Source organism: Scyliorhinus torazame, chromosome 15, assembly GCF_047496885.1.
Source record: "Scyliorhinus torazame isolate Kashiwa2021f chromosome 15, sScyTor2.1, whole genome shotgun sequence".
In the NCBI taxonomy this organism is placed as follows: Eukaryota; Metazoa; Chordata; class Chondrichthyes; order Carcharhiniformes; family Scyliorhinidae; genus Scyliorhinus; species Scyliorhinus torazame.
This window is the reverse complement of record NC_092721.1, coordinates 155304165-155324063: the sequence shown is the minus strand read 5'-3', so window position 1 is coordinate 155324063 and position 19899 is coordinate 155304165. Positions and strand designations below refer to the sequence as shown.

The window sequence follows — 19899 nt, the reverse complement described above, 5'->3', positions numbered from 1 at the left end:
TTGGGTGGGGTTACAGAGATGGGTGGGACTTGGACCAAGATGGGGTGCTCTTTCGGAGGGTCGGTGCAGGCTTGATTGGCTGAATTCTCTCCGTCCGAACACTGAAGGGATTCTATGATTTCTACGATTTCCATGTAAAGTGTTGACTTATGATTGAATGTGTCAAATTTCACTTGTATTACACAACATTGTGGGCGTTTTAGGTATTTCTAGGATTATGTTCTGTGACTATTCATGTTTGTGTGGAAATTATAAACCAGTGGCCTTAATTATTATTAAATATTAATTTAACTATTTTAATTTTATCCCTAATTAAAGACCAGTTAGCAGGACAGACAATGGTCATTAACAGGAACAGAGTAGGAAATATATTCCAGATTATATTTATGTAGGAAGTGTGCAGGAAACTGGGCGGCGATTCTCCCAAATGGAGCCCAAATGTTCGCGCCATCATGAACGCCGTCTCATTTCACGACGCGAAACGGGCCCGGGGACGGCCGATTCCGGTACCCACAGGAGGCCTGCACGGCGCTGGAGTGGTTCACGCCGCTCCAGCCTCCCTTCCCGGTGCCAAATGGGCACCACGCCAACCCGCGCATGCGCAGTTGGGCCATGCCAACCTGCGCATGCGTGGGGGACTTCTTCATGGCGTTGGTGTTCAGGGTCTGGCCGCGCAGGAAAGTAGGCCCGGGGGAGGGGGAGAGGCCGGCCCGCCAATCGGTGGGCCCTGATTGCGGGTCAGACCCCATCGGAGGCCCCCCCCCAGTGAAGGATCGCTTTCCCCTGCCCCACAGGCCGCCCCACCCGGCCCTTCGCGCAGAGTTCCCACCGGCAGCGACCAGGGATGAACGGCGCCGGCGGGACTCTGTCGTATCCGCGCGGCCGCGCAGCCCATCCGAGCCGGAGAATCGGCGAATCCAGCGGCCCACAGCCGGCGCCGTGCCAACCGCACAGGCGCAAATGGCGCCGATTCTCCGCACCTCGGGGAATTGCGCGCCGGCGTCATGGCGCAGTTGCGGCGATTCTCCGGCCCGGCGAGGGGCTCGGAGAATCGCCCCCCCTGGTCTTTGCTCTGGAAGATTGTTGGAAGATTGTTTTGGCATTTGGAACTTGGTAACAGTCCTGCGCTCTGGGTAGAATGAGAGAAGAGTCTTAGAATGTGTGGGAGTATTAAGGAGGCAGAGGTCTAGTGGTTATGCTGTTTAGGAGTATTGGAAAGGTACATTGTCTAGAAAAAGTGGAGAGGGAGTTTAAGTGTATTGATTATTGGGGATGACCTGCAAAGCATCAGCAGTGTGAAGGGATCCTAGAATCTTCGTGGCCAAGTTAAGTAAAGATGGGTGAAAGAAAGAAGCAGAAACCTTGGCAGTAGAAATTACTAAGACCTGGACCCATAGCGCAAAAAAGTCTCTTCCTTCTGCACGTCTCATTCTGCAATAAATAAACTGGGTTGGACTTCTGGTTGATGTTGCCTTCACATCGTGTGGTAGATGAATGTCCTTCTTCTCCTGATCTCAGTATGTAGCAGCTCCGGAGAGATAGTCAAACATCTCATGAGATTTAAATTGTTCCATCACCACAGAATACTCTGGTATTATGACTTCACTACAATACCTCAAACTATTGTGCTGTATTGTTCTTTCGGACTCCGTAAGTGCATACGGTTTTAGTTTAAGCAGGTACCATGGTCGGCGCAGGCGAGGAGGACTGAAGGGACTGTTCCTGTGGTGTATTGTTCTTTGTATTCTAAACCCTGTGGTAATCACCACTGTTGTATATATTAGGAGATGTGTGGTAAGGCCCTGTACTGCAGGTATGGGGGTAGTCCCTGCCTGCTGGCTCCGCCCAGTAGGCGGAGTTTCAATATGCGTGCTCCCTATACAGCAGCCATTTCACCAGCTACTGTAGGAGGCCACACATCTTAGAGTAATAAAGCCTCAGTTGTATTCAACTCTCGTCTCTGTGCAATTGATCGTGCATCAATTTATTACTCTAAGATGTGTGGCCTCCTACAGCAGCTGGCAAAAAGAACTTTCAACACTGGCTAGCTTGTTTCGAAGCTTACATCGGGTCTGCACCAGACCCAATCCCGGAAGCTCAGAAGATCCAGATACTCTACTCGCAGCTGAGCTCCAACCTCTTTCCTCTTATCCAGGACGGGCCGAACTACGCCAAAGCCATGGTGCTACAGAAAAAGAATTACGCCCAGCAGACGAACACGCTCTTCGCCAGACACATACTCTCTACTCGCAGTCAACTCCCTGGTGAGTCCTCAGAAGATTTCTGGCGTGCTTTAATTCCCCTGGTCAGAGACTGTGACTGTCAGGCTGTCACGGCCATGGAACATTCGAACGTCCTCATGCGGGACGCCTTCGTTACGGGGATGGGGGTCAGCTCTCATACGCCAGCAACTTTTAGAGGGGGCCACGCTCGACCTCGCAGCAACAAAAAAAACTGGCGCTATCGATGATGGTCGCCTCGCGCAATATTCAGGCCTACACACCCAGCCGCGCGGCCCACCCCTCCTACACATCGTGGACTCCGCAGACGGCCACCCCACCGGGGGCCTCACCCAGTCAATACACCTGTGCCACGTGCCAGCCACCCAACCCCGGGGGCCCCCGATGTTATTTCTGCGGGCAACAGAAACACCCCCGTCAACGCTGCCCGGCCCGCACTGCCTTTTGCAAGGCCTGCGGCAAGAAGGGGCACTTCGCTGCGGTGTGCCAGGACCGCTCAGTCGCCGCTATTGTCCTGACCCTCCTGGCGTACGGTCAGTGGGCGATGCCATCTTTACCTCCCTGGACCATGCGCGACCAGTGGGCGCCGCCATCTTCTCCCCCTCAGACCACGTGCGGCCAGTGGGCGCCGCCATCTTCCCCTTCTTGGACCACGTGCGGCCCATGGGTGCCGCCATCTTGTCCACCCCAAGATCATCAGGCACCGTCATCTTGTCTTCCCCACGGCACATGGGCACCACCATTGTTCCAGGACCCATGCCCCCCGGGCACCCCATCGTTCGACACCAGCGACGACCAGCCACGACTCGCCTCGGTCACGATCGACCAGTCTCGCCCGCACAATCTAGCCACTGCCTTGACATGCGTGAAGTTCGATGGGCACGAGACCTCTTACCTGCTGGACTCCGGGAGCACTGAAAGCTTCATCCATCCAGATATGGTAAGGTGCTGCTCCCTTGCGGTACACCCCGCCAATCAAAGAATCTCCCTGGCCTCCGGATCCCACTCCGTGGTGATCCGGGGGTACTGTATAGTCACACTCACGGTCCAAAATTCAACGGCTTCCGCCTCTACGTCCTCCCCAATCTCTGCGCTGCCCTATTACTCGGCCTGGACTTCCAGTGTAACCTCCAGAGCCTGACCTTGAAATTCGGCAGACCCCTACCACCCCTTACTGTGTGTGGCCTCGCGACCCTAAAGGTTGACCCACCTTCCCTATTTGCAAACCTAACCCCGGATTGCAAACCTGTCGCCACCAGGAGCAGACAGTACAGCACCCAGGACAGGACCTTCATCAGGTCCAAGGTCCAGCGGCTGCTTCGGGAAGGCAGCATCGAGGCCAGCAACAGCCCCTGGAGAGCCCAAGTGGCAGTGGTGAAAACTGGGGAGAAACACAGAATGGTCGCGGACTACAGCCAGACCATCAATAGGTACACGCAGCTCGACGCGTAACCCCTCCCACGCATATCTGATATGGTCAATCAGGTTGCACAGTATCGGGTCTTCTCAACTGTAGACCTCAAATCCGCCTACCACCAGCTCCCCATCCATAAGGCGGACCGCCCATACACCGCCTTCAAGGCAGATGGCCGCCTCTACCATTTTCTCAGGGTTCCCTTCGGCATCACCAACGGGGTCTCGATTTTCCAAAAGGAGATGGACCGAATGGTCGACCGGTACGGGTTGCGGGCCACCTTCCCGTACCTGGACAATCTCACCATCTGCGGCCACGATCAGCAGGACCCTGATGCCAACCTTGCCAAATTTCACCACAACGCCACTCTCCTAAACCTCACCTATAACAAGGAGAAGTGCATATTCAGCACGAACCGCTTAGTCATCCTCGGCTATGTGGTCCAGAACAGAGTTCTGAGGCCCGATTCCGACCGCTTGCGCCCTCTCATGGAGCTCCCCCTTCCCCACTGCCCCAAGGCCCTCAAACGCTGCCTGGGGTTCTTTTCATACTACGCTGAGTGGGTCCCAAACTACGAGGACAAGGCCCGCCCACTCATCCAGTCCACCTTTTCCCCCCTGACGGCCGAGGCTCCACATGCCTTCAACCGTATTAGAGCCGATATCGCCAAGGCCACGATGCACGCAGTAGGCGAGACGCTGCCCTTTCAAGTGAAGAGCGACACATCAGACGTCGCCCGAGCCACCATGCCCAAACAGGCAGGCAGGCCCGTGGCATTCTTTTCACAAACCCTTCATGCCTCCGCAATTCGGCACTCCTCCTTCGAGGAGGCATTACTTAGCCGGCAGGAGATTCACTCTCCTCACTGACCAATGGTCGGTAGCCTTCATGTTCAATAACACACATCGGGGTAAGATCAAAAACAATAAAATCTTGAGGTGGAGGATTGAGCTCTCCGCCTACAATTACTTGATTTTGTATCGCCCCGGCAAGCTCAACGAGCTCCAAGATGCCCTATCCCGAGGTACATGTGCCAGCGCACAAGTAGACCGACTCCGGACCCTGCATGACAACCTTTGTCACCCGGGAGTCACACGGTTGTGCCATTTCATAAAGGCCTGCTGACGCTTACTCCTCTGCGAAGAAGTTAATAAATGGCTGCCACCTCCGGGCGAACCCTAGTAGCGAACCTCTCAAGGCGAACCTGACTTTCTCTAGGCCAAGAAAGCTCGCCATGTCCGATAGCCGTACCTCAGCACTGGGGGGCTTTGAGTCCCTCCATGCTAAAAGTATTCGTCGCCGGGCTACCAGGGAAGCAAAGGCCAGAACATCGGCCTCTCTCTCTTCCTGGACTCACGGGTCCTCCGAAATCCCAAAGATTGCCACCTCTGGGCTCATTACCGGGACATGACATCTGCAAATCGCTGCCAATACCCCCCGAGTTTAGGGCACGACCAGAACCATGTGTACATGGTTAGCTGGCCCTCCGGTGCATCTGGCACACACGTCCTCCAGCCCGAAGAATTTACTCATCCGGGCCACTGTCATGTGGGCCCGGTGCACGACCTTAAACTGGATCAGACTGAGCCTGGCGCATGTTGCGGTCGTGTTTACTCTGCTCAGGGCTTCTGCCCAGATACCGTCCTCCAGCTCCCCCCGAGCTCCTCCTCCCACTTAAGCTTCAGGTCCTCGGTCTGCGTATCCTCAGCTCTCATTAGCTCCTTGTAGACGTCTGAAACTCTACCCTCTCCCACCTCTCCACTAGAAACTACCCTGTCCTGCCCCCCCTTCGGCGGAAGACGTGGGAAGGACGGCACCATTCTGCGTACAAAATCACTCACCTGCAAGTATCTAAAGTCGTTCCCTCTCATCAGCCCAAACTTCTCCTCCAGCGCCCTCATGCTCGGAAAGCTCCCTTCCAGGAACAGATCCCCCATCCTCACAATCCCCGCCCTCCTCCACAGTCGATACCCCCCGTCCATGTTCCCCGGGGCAAATCGGTGGTTGCCGCAGATTGGGGTCCACACCGATGCTCTTACCTCCCCTACATGCCTCCTCCACTGGCCCCAGATCCGAAGAGCCGCCACCACTTTCGGGCTGGTGGAATACTGTGCCGGCGAAAGTGGCAGGGGCGCCGTGACCAGGGCTGCTAAACTAGTGCCCCTGCACGAAGCAGCCTCCATCCGCTCCCAAACCGACCCCGCACCCACCATCCATTTCCTTATCATCGCTATGTTGGCCGCCCAGTAATAGTTGCTGAAGTTCGGCAACGCCAGCTCCCTTTCTCCTCTGTTCCTTTCAAGCATCACCCTCTTCACCCACGGGGACGTCCCTGCCCATACAAATCCCAGAATAATTTTATTCAGCCTCTTAAAGAAGGACCGCTGGATAAAGATGGGGAGACACTGAAAAACAAACAATAACTGCAGGAGAATCGTCATCTTAACAGTCTGCACCCTCCCCGCCAATGACAGCGGGAGCGCATCCCACCTCCGGACCTCCTCCCTCACTCGTTCCACCAGTCAGGACAGGTTGAGCTTGTGCAACCTGCCCCAGTCCCATGCCAAACCTGAATCCCCAAATATCGGAAATTCTCCCCCACTAGCCTGAACGGCAACCCCTTCAGCCTACTCTCCTGCCCCCTCACCTGAATTACAAACAACTCGCTCTTCGCTATGTTCAGTTTGTGTCCGGAGAACTGGCCAAATTCCCTCAGGGTTGCCATAATACCGTCCATCCCCACCATTGGGTCCGATACATATATCCGCGTATAACAAGACTCTATGTTCCACTCCCCCCCGGACCAACCCTTTCCAGCCCCTAGAAGCTCTCAGTGCAATTGCCAGCGACTCTATGGCCATCGCAAACAGCAGTGGGGAGAGAGGGCAGCCCTGTCTTGTCCCACGGTGCAGTCTAAAGTAGTCCGATGTTGTCCTGTTCGTCCTTACACTCACCTCCGGGGCCTGATTAAATAGCCTAACCCAGTCGATGAACCCCCCCGACCCCGAACCGTCCTAGTACTTCCCACAGATCATCCCACTCGACTCGGTCAAAAGCCTTTTCAGCATCTATGGCTACCACTATCTCTACCTCCCTACTCTCCAGGGGCATCATAATCACGTTGAGCAGCCTTCTCATGTTGGCCACCAGCTGCCTCCCCTTTACAAACCCGGTTTGGTCTCCCCAATTACATCCGGTACACAGTCCTCAATTCTCGTCGCCAAAATCTTGGCCAGTAACTTGGCGTCTACGTTAATCAAAGAGATCGGCCTGTTTGACCCACAGGCCTCCGGGTCCTTATCACATTTCAGAATGAGCGAGATGGTGGCCTGCGATATCATCGTGGGTAAACTCCCTCTGTCTCTTGCCTGACCCTGACCAGCATCGGCCCCACTATCCCGGCAAATCTTTTGTAAAACTCCACCGGATACCCATCCGGCCCCGGGGCTTTACCCGACTGCATGACCTTCAGGCCCCCCAACACCTCTTCGATCCTGACCAGGGCCCCCAGTCCGTCCACCAACCCCCTCCCCACTCTTGGGAAGGTCAGTCCGTCCAAGAATCGCCTCATCCCCCCCCCCGGTCTCCCGGGTAGTTCCGAAGTGTACAGCTTCCTATAAAAGTCCCGAAAGACCTTGTTCAGCCCTGCTGGATCACCCACTAGATTACCTTCCCCATCCACTACCCTCCCTATTTCCCTAGCCGCTTCCCTCTTCCTCAGTTGCTGTGCAAATATTCTACTGACCTTCTCCCCATGCTCATAAATCGCGCCTTTTACCTTTCTAAGCTGCTCTACAGCCTTGCCTGTAGTTAGCAACCCAAATTCGGCCTGCAGCCTCTGTCGTTTCCTGAGTAACTCTGGCCTCGGGGATTCCGCGTAACTCCTGTCCATCTGTAGAATTTCCTTAATCGGTCAGTCCATCTCTGCCCTATCTGTTCTGTCCCTGTACACCCAGATTGAAATCAGCTCCCCTCTCACCACTGCCTTCAGCACCTCCCAGAGCACCGCTGCCGAGACTTCTCCAGTATCGTTCACCTGCAGGTAATTCTGCATGCATTTCCTCAGCCTCTCGAACACCGCCTCGTCCGCGTGTAGTCCAACTTCCAGCCTCCATGGTGGGCGCTGAAAGCTGTCCTTACAAAACTGCAGGTCTACCCAGTGCGGAGCATGGTCCGATATGGCAATTGCCGAATATTCTGCCCCCACCATTCCGGCCAGCAGGTCCCTACTCACAACAAAGTAGTCAATTCGGGAATACACCTTGTGGACGTGGGAGTAGTACGAGAACTCCCTCGCAGTCGGCCGGCTAAATCTCCACGGATCTGCTCCCCCCATTTGCTCCATGAACCCTCTCAGTTCCTTTGCCATCGCTGGCAACCTGCCCGTTCTTGAGCATGCCCGGTCCAGGCTCGGGTCCAGGACCGTATTAAAGTCACCGCCCATGATCAACTTACGCGAGTCCAAGTCGGGGATCTTCCCTAGCATCATCCTAATAAAATCCACATCGTCCCAATTAGGGACATACACACTGACCAGGACTACTCTCACCCCTTCGAGCTTACCCCTCACCATAACAAATCTGCCGCCCCCATCCACGACTGTGCCCTCCGCCTCAAATTGTACCCTATTATTAATCAGGATCGCAACCCCTCTCGTCTTAGAATCAAGCCCCGAATGAAAGACCTGACTGACTCAGCCCTTCCTTAACCTAACCTGGTCTGCCATTTTCAGGTGCGTCTCCTGCAACAAGACTATATCCGCCTTCAGAACCCACAGATGCGCAAACACACGCGCCCTCTTCACTGGCCCGTTTAACCCTCTAACGTTCCAGGTGATCAGCCTGGTTGAGGGGTACTTCGCCCCCCCCCCCCCCCCTTTGCCGATCAGCCATCCCTTTTCCTTGGCCAGCCCCCCAGCCATGTGTCGCGCTTCCTCTGGCCTGCCTCCTGGCCGGCTCCACCCATGACCTCCTCACTGTTACTGTGGTGTTGGGTGCTCTGAGGTACAGATGAACCAACACGGTTGCAATTGGTACAACGCTGTTTTATTTCAACTTGTTATTTACAGATCTGTCCTGGTACTCAGCACGTGGTGACTCTCTGAGTGTGTTGTTAATCAGGTCCTGTCCTTGTCCTGGTCTCCAGATCTACTGACCACCAGGTGTCGTGTTTCTTGTCTTATACTGTCTCTGTCCTTGTCTGCGATTGGCTGTTGTGTTATGTGTGCTAATTGGTCTGTTGGTCTGTCTATCATGATATGTGTGTTTGAATATCATGACATCCCCCCTTTTTTTACAAGATTATGTGCCTACGTGTTATAAATATGAATGTGTCCTGAGTGCAGCTAAAGGTGTGTGTGCGTGATATTTACAGCATGTGCATGTGGCGTAACTATATACATGGGGCGATGTCAGGTGTGGCATGCTAACGAGGTTGTACCATAACAAAAGAAGAAAACTTTGAAGTGTGGTCCAGTCAAACGAGATCTGGAACGATAAAACAGTAACATGTTACAATACAATAGTTTCTAAACTTTGACGTGTGAACAGTCTCCTAAGTCCATTCTAGTAGGTGGGCGACGAATTCGGGTTGACCGCCTCAAGGATGGGTCGAGAACCACCGGCTGAGGTGCGAGCCTGGCCACGGGCGGTGACAGAAGTGGCATGGTATATGGCAGCTCCACGAAGTCACTATCAGGAACCATTCGAGGTCGCGGCGTCTGTGTGTGGTTCCATTGTGAGCGTGGAAGTAGGCGAAAGGCTCGCCGATTGCGCCTACGCAGCGATCCATCCGTCATGCGCACCAGGAACGAGGTGGAGTCTTTTTCTTTTTATGTTTGTGGTTGTGCTGTCGGATGGCATCTTGTAGCTGATGGGTCGTTGACATTGAAGAGGTACCATCAACAATATCATTCAAGGTCATGAATGTGCCAGATGTTGAAGTCGGATGAGACTGTGCATGCTGGTTCTGGCCACATGCTGTGCTGGAAGGGTGATTCTGCTGAGAAGCGTTGAAGCATGTCGCTTTGGAGACAGAATTGCTGCTCGCATCAATGTCTGGTGATGGTGTGAAACTAGAACCTTGCATCTGATAGGAAAACGCTATCTGGCCAGGCTGTGGTGCAGCAAATCCTGGGCAGTAACTAAGGCATCCAGTCTGTAGTGCAGATTGCGCTGACGGTAGTCCTCCTTCGGTCTTGATTCCATTAGTGGGCAATCCGCAGTGCTGGCCTGTTTGAGAATATGCTGCATAGACTGCTGGCTGCTGCAGGCTTGAATGCTGGGTCTGTCCAGCATGAGCTGTCATTGGCTGCACTGTCGGTGTGGAACAAATGTGTGGACATAGCTGTGGTGAAAATTGGTGTATTCCTCTTGGACTGTCGCTGCTGCTTGTTATTGCTGACCCAGTATGATTGTCACGTGATCCATCTCCTGTCGTTGTGGCATCTGCTGTCACCCTGAGCGTGCCATCACTGAGGTTGCGACACTGCCTGTCTGGAGTAAAGTCTGGCTTACGTGAATCAGAGTCGGCGTTTGGTTGCTCCCCATCTGGAGTCTGGTCTGTTTTTTGTTGATGCTCCCCGTCCGGAGTCTTAGCAGGTTCACTGGAGTCAGCTGAGATTTCTTGAAGCTGCACTTCTGGAGTTGGAACATGCAGGAATGCATTGACTAGTGGAGAGGTTCGAGCAATTGAGGGTGGAAGTAGTGTGGTGTCACCGTAGTTACCAGTGGTCTCACTGTGATCGTCGAGTGCCTCTGTACGCACTAGCTGAGGTCTGTCACTTCGCACCTTTTGCACGGGAAGTGGGATGCTGTCGTCACTCGTTGCACATACCATGGGTAGATCCTCAGTAGCTGCTTGCTGTTCACTAGGGTTGGATAAATTGTCAGAGTTTTCATCTGGTGGTGCAAACCATGTCGGTGGACTGTCATTGTCTTGCCGTTGTCCTTCATTTGGGCTTTTCTTCTTTGGAATTTTAAATCTTCCCCCAGACATTACAGAACCTTGTTCATTTCCCTCAATTTCTCCCATATGTAGGGCAGCAAATGTTAGATCCAATATTTCTTTCGTCATTGTACCAGTTTCCAAAGAACAGTCTATTTCAATTTTCTTCTCAGTTACTTCATATGCATCCTTTTCTAATGTACATGCCTTCATAGTCTCTGGCTCTGATTTTGCTGGGACTGGCACAGTCACAGTCTCTCTTTTACTGTTCTCAATTGCCCACATTCTACTCCCCAGACATAAATGCTTAATCTCTGGAGTTAATGTGGTACAATGGATAATCGGGTCGACCTTATCTGCATCTTCATCATCACTGGAAGGCATAATTGGTTCACTTGAAACTGCTGGGAGTTTTAAGTGCTTTATCTGGCTACTCGATGTCGGTGTCCTCAGGATTCTAGATCCAATGTTCTGCTCATTTATCAGTGGAGTGTGCAGCATTATTAATATCTCTTCGGCTAGAATGATCCTGAAGGTCAGCGCATAATCCTTTTTTTCTTCGGGCTTGGGTTCCTTTGGCTTGTCTTCATTTGGGCTTGAACAGTCATCAGCGCTGTGCCCTTCATTGTAGCATGATAGACCATCATGGTCGTCCTGCTGTGCAGTGGAGTGTGGTAGACTCTTATAGCCTTCTTGCTGTTTATGTGAGCATGGCAGACTTGCATCGTCTGCCACTAGGATTGCGCATCGGAGTCATGCGTTTTTGTAATTGTGGAGTCTGTCCACGAGCTTGCTGTGGAGTCTTGTGACACTGGAGTCACGTCCTGTTCCTGCAAGGACTGCGGTGTGGAGTCTTGCATGTCTTCTTTCGTAGAGTCAGGAACCCTGAGCGGGGCGTGGACCACGCTCTGTGTGGCAGCAGGCCGCTCTCTGTGGGCTTGTACCGCTTTCTGTCTCTTAATTTCGGGCTGCAGCATCATCCTGCATTGATGAGTTGGGACGTCATATCTGTTGGGTTGAAGATCCTCAAATCCGAAAAATGAATCCGCATCTGCATCGGATTCAATGCGGGGGTCGCCAATGTGCAACACGAAAGGTTCGTCCGAGTCGTAGTCGTCTAGGACCATGGAGCTGTCATTGGGCTCGCGAGGTCCAGAGAAAATGTAAAGGTCAGTATCGAAGTATTCGAGGTCGGAATCATCGGTTTGTGCGTAGGTAACTGCTTGTTGCAGGGTTCTTCGGAGGTTAAATTCATTTCCTGGTTCAATTTGGGGCATTGTGCTGTCATTCCAGGTGAAGGAAGGTTGTTTTACAGCTTTAAAAGATTTTTCTTTGATTTGGGACGTTTCCCCTTTAAATTGGATTTGGGACGTTTCCCCTTTAAATTGGTGCGGTCTGGGGCCTCTGACGTCATGACGCGCGTGACGTAGCACGTAGGAAGCGATTGCACTTGCGCAGATCGCTGTTCCTTTACCGATGGCCATTTTCTTGATTGCGCATGCACGGCGTCTCGCGCATGCGCAGACGAAACTTCCGGTTCTGCGCACTTCTCGCGCAACTGCGCTAGTGTAGTCCCTTTAGCAAGATGGCCACCGACCTCGACCCAAATCGCTCTTTGGTCCGGGATTTCGGCCTCGAGGTGAGTACTGACGCTTTTCTTACCTTTCCTTGCCGATTGGAGCGTGTTTTCCTCACAGTATTTGGCAAATTTGTCCAGGACTGCCTGGAAGTCGTACCTGTTTTGCCCCTTGGAGAACTTGAATTTTTAAAAGATTTCTTCTGCTCTTGCACCGGCGATGGGGAGGAGAAACTCTATTTTTTCATCATCGGCCAGGTCTTTAAGTTCGGCTGCCATCAGAAAGAATTCAAACACTTGCCGGAATCGCTGCCAGTTTTCGCGGAGATCGCCGTGGCACTGGAGCGGCTGCGGAACAGGGAGCTCGTACATCTTGCCTGGGTATTGCTGGTTGTCTCTGTACGCTGAGGTATGGCGGCGGGTATCGATCCACTCACTTGGTACCATGTGGTGTTGGGTGCTCTGAGGTACAGATGAACCAACACGGTTGCAATTGGTACAAACCTGTTTTATTTCAACTTGTTATTTACAGATCTGTCCTGGTACTCAGCACGTGGTGACTCTCTGAGTGTGTTGTTAATCAGGTCCTGTCCTTGTCCTGGTCTCCAGATCTACTGACCACCAGGTGTCGTGTTTCTTGTCTTATACTGTCTCTGTCCTTGTCTGTGATTGTCGTGTTATGTGTGCTAATTGGTCTGTTGGTCTGTCTATCATGATATGTGTGTTTGAATATCATGACAGTTACCATGCCCAGTTCCCATCCCCGTCAGCAGAACAACTCCCCCCCCCCCCCCACCCACCCCCCCCCCCCCCCGCCCACCCCCAGCAACACCATCCTATCACCTAACCCCTGCCCTAATCTAACTATATGGACACCCCCCACCTCGGCTCCCGTTGACTCGCTGCACTCAGCTAGCCTGGGGCTCCCAGCCCGTCTCCCACCGATTGTTCCCAGTCACCCCGACCCATTCATACCACTTCCCCAGATCAGCCCTACTTAAGCAAACACTCTGTACAAGTCATAAACAACTCCCACAATAGCACCATTCAAGTTAAACAAGAAAAAAAGAGATAAGAAATAACAGGTACTCTTCAGTCCTTCCCATACAGACACAGAAAAAACATTGCACAAAGTTCCCCTGAAGCATCCATTTTAACCCAACCCTTTTAACTGTTTTCTTTATTAATTCCCCCCCAGCCAAACTCCAATTAAGCAAAGAGCCCAAACAGGAAACATTCAGGTACACCACGCAAAGAGCACGTAAGAAGCAACCACAAAAAAAAAAATACATCCCAAAACGGGAGAGACACCACATATACTTAAAAGCTCTAACATGAGTCATAGATTATCATAGATTATCATAGAATTTAGAGTGCAGAAAGAGGCCATTCGGCCCATCGAGACTGCACCGGCTCTTGGAAAGAGCACCCTACCCAAGGTCAACACCTCCACACTATCCCCATAACCCAGCAACCCCACCCAACACTAAGGACAATTTTGGACACTAAGGGCAATTTATCATGGCAAATCCACCTAACCTGCACATCTTTGGACTGTGGGAGGAAAACGGAGCACCCAGAGGAAACCCACGCACACACGGGGAGGATGTGCAGACTCCGCATAGACAGTGACCCAAGCCGGAATCGAACCTGGGACCCTGGAGCTGTGAAGCAATTGTGCTATCCACAATGCTACCGTGCTGCCCCGTCCAAACGTCCTCAGTGCAGGGCCAGCCCTTGCTTCTTAACGAAGTCCATCACCTCGTCGGGTTCCTCGAAATAGTGGTGCTGACCCTTATACGGAACCCACAGTCGCGCCGGAAAAAGCAGCCCGAATTTCACCTTGTTTTTTTCCAGTATCTCCTTCACCTGCCTGTAGCCTCCCCTCCTCCTGGCCGCCTCAGCGCTCAAATCCTGGTACACACGGAGGGTGGTATTGTCCCAAATACAGCTTCCTGTGCTTTTTGCCCATTGCAACACCCGTTCCTTGTCCAGGCACCTGTGAAAGCATACCCCCATCGCTCGTGGGGGACCCCCTTGTCGCGGCTGCCTCACCTGCACTCTGTGTGCCCCGTCCACCACCGGCGGGCGCGGGAACACCTCGTTCCCCAGCAACTTCTGAAATATACCCTCTACATATGTGGCAGCGTCTAGCCCCTCTGACCCCACGATTCTCACGCTCTGCCGGCGAGCTCTGTTGTCCAGGTCATCCAGCCTTTCCAGAAGCACTTTTTGCTGGTCCCCCAGCCTTTGAATTTCCACATCCGCCACCGTTTGAAAGTCAGCCTGCTCCTCCACTGACTTCTCCAACTGCTGGAGCTTTCCATCCGATCAATCAACTTCTGAAGCGGCTCCAAGTTGTCACACTTCAAAGCCAAAAAGCCCTCCTGCATAGTCTGCAGCAGCTGCTCCATTGTGGGCTGGGCTGTCAGCTCCTTGCTCTGAACACCAGCCATGCTGGTCTCTCTCTCAGCCTCCACTGTGCCCTTACTCGACCACTTCTTCTGCTGTTTACGGTCCCTCCGGCTTCTTAGGTCCATACAATTCTGTATGGGTTCAATGCCCGAGTACTATTGCTTTCCAGTTCCGCACTCAAAAGCGCAAAAAAGTCAGGGGAAAAGGTCCAAAAGTCCAACCGAAACGGGAGCCACCAAATGTGTGACCTACTCCCTCATAGCCATCACCGGAAGTCACTTTGCCCCAATTTAAAATGCTGCCTGAACTGGTTCCAAATTCTTGAGACACCACCACTTGGCTCGTAGAGAACCTAGCCGGAGAGAACGGAAGAGGGGTCGTACCAACGCGCGTAGACACAAACCTACTCAGGAGGCCTCCTCCATCGCCCCCACCTTGGCCCCAGCTCCTCCGTCCACCCTCGCATTTTCTCGACACGTGCCGCCCAGCAATAGAACATCAGATTTGGTAGCACGAGCCTCCCGATTGCCACTCTCTCTGCAGGAAGTCTCTTTCAATCCTGGGAGTCTTACCTGCCCGGCCGACGCGAGTTGGCGCATGCGCAGGAGCGCCAGTGTGTGCTGGCGTCATCCTAGCGCATGCGCAGGGGGGTTCGAATCCGCACCGGCCATGGCGGAGGTCCACAGCAGCCGGTGTGGAGGGAAACAGTGCCCCCACGGCACAGGCCCGCCCGCGGATCAGTGGGCCCCGATCACGGGCCAGGCCACCGTGGGGGCACCCACTGGGGCCAGATCCACCCCCCCCCCTTCCAGGACCCCGGAGGCTACCCGCAGAGCCCGGTCCCGCCGGTAAGTGCCAGGTCTAATTTACGCCGGCGGGACCAGCCTAAAACGAGCAGCCGCTCGGCCCATCGCGGGCCGGAGAATCGCCGGGGGGGCCGCTGCCTGCGGCCACCGACCGGCGCGATTACCGCCCCCACCAAAACTCCGGCGCCGGAGAATTCGGCAGCCGGCGGGGACGGGATTCACACCGCCCCCCTGCCGATTCTCCGGCCCGGCGGGGGTGGGGGCGGAGAATCCCACCCATTATCTTACCCCACTGCAAAACAGAACCCCTACCCCAGGTAACTAGCCGCAGCCCTCTCCCCCACTTCGCTCCCGTTGAATAGCTATCTGCTAGCAGGGTGACCCTCACTTGACGAACATGAAAAGAACCAAATAAGAAAAATCTAAACACTCCCTTTTCCCAGTCCCTCATCTAAAAATCACATATATTGGGAAGAAAGAACCCGTACCCCACTTCAATGAAACATGCAATCCCATTCTACCATGGGAAGGAAAAAACAAAATAGCAAAAACACAGAAAAAGGCTAGAAACATGAACGTAAGCATGTAAAATTCAAAACTCCATAACATCCAACAACCACAATCAGATCCCCCTCACAAAGAAAGCTTCGGGCCTCTCCTACTGCGGACTCAGGTCCCATTTCCCAGTCGTGAGATCCTGCCAGCAGCCGATCCCACTAGCTTGCTTGGTCTCAGCGGGCAAGTTCCAATACCCATTGTTATTTCCCCATTTTCCCAGACAGATGTGAAGTTGGATGCCAGTTTCTAAATGAAGCTTGACAGTTTAAAATTTATTGCAGGGGAAAATGAACTCGCCAGCATGGGTTTCTGCTGGAAACACATTAGGTTTTTGTTATAACCTGCCTTCTTACCATTGGCTGGGGACTAATGACAATCCCACAATCCTGTGGGAGTATGAGCTTCCCCAATGAGGGGGGCGGATAAACCATTAGTAAACTCCAAGTATCAATAAAGCTGGCCAGTTTAGGAACCAGCAGGAAGGAGAGTGCAGCAAAGGAAGTTGCTGCTGCTGTTATATATATATATGTTATTGCAAATAAATGTTATTACTTTGTATCCTTAAAACTCGTGCTGGATTCTTCGTGGCCCTCACAAAACTGGCGACGAGGGTTAAAGTGAATAGCTGTCTACACTGCTGAAGCCACCTCCCTGGATTTTTGTTGGATACAGGTTGGAAGTTGTTTTCTATTATACCATGCCTCTGTACGGACGTTTGGATGTTTTTGATGCTGCGCTGGAAAGCTGGAACCAGTACGCATAACGGTTGCGTTACTATTTCCGGGCAAACAATATCACCGAAAACGAGCGCCAGGTGGTCATATTGCTCACCGCCTGCGGCCCGCATACGTTTGGGGTGATGAGGAGCCTTACGTACCCAGCTGCGCCGGACACCAAAACGTTTGATGAACTTGTGAATATAGTGGGGCAACATTTTAACCCAGCCCCGTCCACAATAGTCCAGTGTTACCGGTTTAATAACGCTGAGAGGACCCCTGGAGAATCCCTTGCCGATTTTCTATCCAGGCTACGCAGGATTGCGGAGTACTGTGACTATGGTGAGACCGTGTCAGAAATGTTACGCGACCATTTGGTTTGCGGTATTAACAATGCGGCCACCCAGAGAAAGTTGTTAGCTGAGCCAACATTGACTTTTCAACAGGCCATTCAAATAGCATTGTCCCGAGAGAGCGCAGAACGAGGAGTGCAGGAGCTACAGGGAATGGAAGTGCATGCCTTGGGGTGCAACCCCTTCCGTCTGAAAACGTCCCCCTGCACTCCTGCGGTACCTTGGGCGAGGCGACACCCGGACCGACGCCAGTGGCCGTCGGACATTCCTCCCCGAAGGGAGCCTTCTCCAGAACCAATGGATGAGGAGCCATGTCCGTGTCAGACTTGTAGGTGCCGACCCCGCCGCGGATGCCGGTCCTGGGAGTGCCAAAGGCGCCGTCGTTCCGACCAAAACAGGGACCAGCCCAGGGGTCGTACCTTCCATGTGGATGAACCTGCGGCGACTACTCCTGAGGACGTGGAGACGGAGGACGACTGCCTGCAGCTGCATTGTGTGGCAGCTCCCCGTGTGGCCCCCATTAAGGTGACAGTACGGGTCAATGGTCACCCACTTGAGATGGAGTTGGACACTGGCGCAGCGGTCTCCATGATCGCCCAGAGGACATTCGACCGCATCAAGCAGGGTATACAGACTCTTACATTAACCGACTCGCAGGCCAGGTTGGCCACCTACACAGGGGAACCACTGGACATTGCAGGAACTACAATGACCCCTGTTGTTTATGGACGCCAGGAGGGGCATTTCCCACTTATCGTGGTGCGCGGCCATGGGACCAGCCTGTTGGGTCGGGACTGGTTGCGCCATTTGCGGTTGCAATGGCAGCACATCCTCCAGTTTCTGAAGGGTTGACTGAGGTGCTAGGACAATACCCAGATGTATTCCAGCCTGGTTTGGGGAAAATAAAAGGGGACGTAGCCCGTATCCAAGTCAAACCAGGAGCCATGCCGCGCTATTTCCGGGCGCGCCCGGTGCCTTACGCCTTGCTCGAGAAGATAGAAGGGGAGCTCACTCGTTTGGAGAGTTTGGGTATTATCAGGCCCGTCCGTTTTGCTGACTGGGCAGCACCAATTGTACCTGTAATGAAGCCAGATGCCACAGTTCGCTTGTGTGGCGACTATAAACTTAGTGAATACGGTTTCCCGACTCGACCGATATCCAATGCGTCGCATAGAGGATCTCTACGCGAAGCTTGCAGGTGGACTCTCGTTCACAAAATTAGATATGAGTCACGCCTACCTGCAGTTGGAGCTGGACCCTACCTCCCGACCATATGTAACGATTAATACACACCGGGGCCTGTATGAATATACACGGTTGCCCTTTGGAGTATCCTCTGCCTGCGCAATTTTTTAACGTGTTATGGAGGGCATTTTGAGAGGTTTACCACATGTTGCTGTCTACTTAGATGACGTTTTGATTACAGGGACGTCGGAGCAGGAACATTTGGAAAATCTGGAGGCTGTCCTTCGACGCTTTTCGGAGGCTGGAGTCCGTTTACGTCGCACAAAGTGCATATTTCAGGCTAAGGAAGTAGTCTACCTAGGTTATCGGGTGGACCGTGAAGGTTTGCACCCCGTCGCAGAGAAGGTGCGTGCAATTCTACAGGCCCCCGCCCCGACTGACACTTCGCATCTTCATTCTTTTCTCGGTCTCATAAACTATTACGGGAAGTTCCTCCCCAATCTGGCAACTACGCTGGCCCCGTTGCACCTTCTGCTAAAGAAAAATCACTCCTGGGTTTGGGGTCAGCCGCAAGAAACCGCTTTCCGGCGGGTAAAGCAACAATTGTCGTCGTCTGGGTTACTAACCCACTATGATCCTGGAAAGCCTTTGCTCGTCACATGTGATGCATCCCCGTATGGTATTGGGGCCGTCCTGTCCCACAAGATGGAGAACGGGGCCGAGCGACCGATAGCTTTCGCCTCCCGCACATTGACTGCAGCGGAGAAAAAGTACGCGCAGATCGAGAAGGAGGGCCTGGCAGTGGCTTTTGCGGTGAAACGCTTCCACCAGTACGTGTATGGCCGCCATTTCACTATCGTGACTGATCATATAGCCAATACCGCCCATTCCTTCCACACGGATCCAGCGCTGGGCTTTGTTGCTTGCTGCATACGAGTATTCTCTGGAGCACAAACCAGGAACGCAGATAGCAAATGCCGACGCACTGAGCCGACTGCCTTTATCGACCGGCCCCATGTCGACCCCCACGACCGGTGAAGTGGTTGCAACCCTAAATTTTATGGACACCTTGCCTGTCACTGCATCACAGATCCATGAGTGGACCCAGACGGAGCCAGTCCTGTCAAAGGTTCGGCACATAGTCCTGTCTGGTGGGCAGCATTGACAGCTCCCAGGCGAGTTGCGGGCATTTTCCTCCAAGCTGTCAGAATTCAGCGTGTAAGACGGCATCCTCTTGTGGGGGACGCGTGTGATTGTCCCGGAAAAAGGCCAGGAGCTGATACTAACAGACTTGCACAATGGGCATCCAGGTGTGACCAAAATGAAAATGTTGGCCCGGAGTTATGTCTGGTGGCCAGGCCTCGACACCGACATTGAGAAGGTGGCCCAAAACTGCTCCATTTGCCAGGAGCATCAGAAGCTTCTGCCGGCCGCACCCCTACATCACTGGGAATGGCCAAGGCGGCCTTGGGCACGCTTGCATGCAGATTTCGCAGGCCCTTTTCAAGGATCCATGTTCCTTCTATTAATCGACGCCCAGTCTAAATGGCTAGAGGTGCATAAGATGCAGGGGCAACGTCCTGCGCAACAATTGAAAAGATGCGTTTGTCTTTTAGTACGCATGGCCTCCCCGAGGTGCTGGTCACGGATAACGGCACTCCATTCATGAGTGAGCTCCATTCACGAGTGAG

General features: G+C 53.2%; 1 protein-coding gene across 1 annotated transcript in view; it reads right to left on the bottom strand.

Annotated features, from left to right (window-relative positions):
- Positions 1–1490, bottom strand: part of tex26 (testis expressed 26) — a 49658-nt gene extending 48168 nt beyond the window's left edge. The window contains exon 1 of the mRNA XM_072476976.1: positions 1362–1490. The gene's annotated coding sequence lies outside the window, so the exon portion shown is untranslated. The remainder of the gene's footprint in view (positions 1–1361) is intronic.
- Positions 1491–19899: the final 18409 nt, after the last annotated feature.